Consider the following 2013-nt stretch of genomic DNA (forward strand, 5'->3'; position numbering starts at 1 on the left):
TGTTCGTAGTTAAAGAGATTAATTACCCGCCTGGCACTTAGTTAAGAGGTTTTATTCCCTCCCTAACTTCAGGGAAAAATCCCTACCTGGGGAAACAACCTTTCTCGGAGAAGTGACCTTGGTTAAAACACACAGCGCTAAGGGGGGCAAACATATTAAGAATAGTATGCTATATACGCCAGGTCCCTTGAAACATATGCTGTGCAGATGTTTCTTTCCTGCAGCGACTGTGTCAAGCAGCAAGGATGGACCGGCTTCCGGCACCTGACACCATCAAGCATCACTCCTTAGTGGTGCAAGAAAGGCAGAGCTGCATAGATTACCAATTGCAAAAGTGTTGTCTACTATTGCTGTTCTTATCCAGGCTCTGCTGTCATTTTTGTTGTACATAAACTCTGTACTTCATATTTAGCTCACTTTCCTTTGCTTGTCCTATTATTATCCTTATGCTAACAAACTTATTTTGCATAGAGTTCTCAATTATAATTATTAATTTATCATGAAACACTGAAAACTATATCTATGCAGGTGTGGCAAAATATGCAGATGTTTCTGGAATATTATAGAAATAAATGGGTTTACTTGTTTGTGCCCTAACCATTTCTCCCCTTTTTATTCTTTCTGTATTTATTCTGTTTATACAAAGCAAGTCATTTGTCTAAATTTCTTTAGAGAATGTTATAATACCAAGGTGGAAAGAGTCTTTAAAAATATTTTAGCAACTCATTTTCCTAATTCCAACCAGAAGAATGAGGATATAAAGAGTGCATAGGTGAGAAAGATAATAAGAGTTTCAAAAATTCCAAGTGTTCAAAATATCTAGAAAACCAAATTTGTATGTGATTGTGATGTGATTGGACTGTGCCCACACATCCTAGACTTGTATGTATGCCCGGGAAAAGGGTCTTACTTTAATAGACCTAGTGGGAAATATTATACATATTCAAGCAGCAAGATCACCTAGCTTATCTTTAGTAATGTCACTTTGGTGGTAGTATGGTTTTCAATTGTGTGTGTGTGGTTTTTGCATGGGAATCATTTTCATATTAGAATATATTTTGGTAATGTTGCAGTGTCTCACAGCTGAAACTCATTTCATGGGAAATAGGTTGAAGGAACACAAAACCAGAAGACATTTAAAGCAGTGATTCTCAAACTTGAATGTGCATGTGGATGATATGGACATGTTGTTAAATGTCAATCATAATTCTACCGGTCTGGCCAACACCTCGAGACCCTGAGTTTCTCAGAAGCTTCAGCTGAATGTTTTGAGTAAGAATATATTGTTCATTGTACATCCAAGTCAGAAAGCCCAGTCTCTGGTTGAAATCACTCTTCTCCAATTCCATAGGGAGTTTTTGGTGCTTCTCATGCTAAGAACACAGTAAATATTCTGTATGATAAAAAGAAGAGAAATCCTGAATCTAATCGAATAGCATCTAACACTGTTACCAATTTTATGTTAATTTCAAAAATTTCAACTAATTTCTAAATTTTTTCCCATGGTGATGACTTAGAGTGCAAATACTTTAAATGTGTTCTCCCGTGAGAAATTTTGAGTGGTTTTAGAATTCAAAATGCTTAGAATATTTTTTAATTTGTGTGCATTTTACTTTCTCACCTCTATTGTATAACTTTAATGAGAATTTCAGGATAATCTTTCTAAATCCCTAGTATCTTCCTTACTTTTATCTCTCAAGACAAGTCAAAGGGAACATCTAACTATTGCTACTTACATTGATATGTAAATTCGGTCATACATATTTTATAGAGACATGCAAATGACTCAGCTGAAGCAGAGTCACCTGTCTATCCCTTGGATAGATGTGTATACCCCTCTTAACAGCACAAGTGTAGACATCTGATTAGCATAAGCAGCTTATTAAAAAGCAGTAAGGAGGAGAATACCTTTGTGAACAATTTTTTATAGTATTAATAATCCTGATGGAAAAACAATAGAATGCAAATATGGATCTTTTCACCAGTGAACCTGCTTAACCTTTTTCAGTGGGA

Source organism: Myotis davidii, unplaced genomic scaffold, assembly GCF_000327345.1.
Source record: "Myotis davidii unplaced genomic scaffold, ASM32734v1 scaffold31, whole genome shotgun sequence".
NCBI classification, from domain to species: Eukaryota; Metazoa; Chordata; class Mammalia; order Chiroptera; family Vespertilionidae; genus Myotis; species Myotis davidii.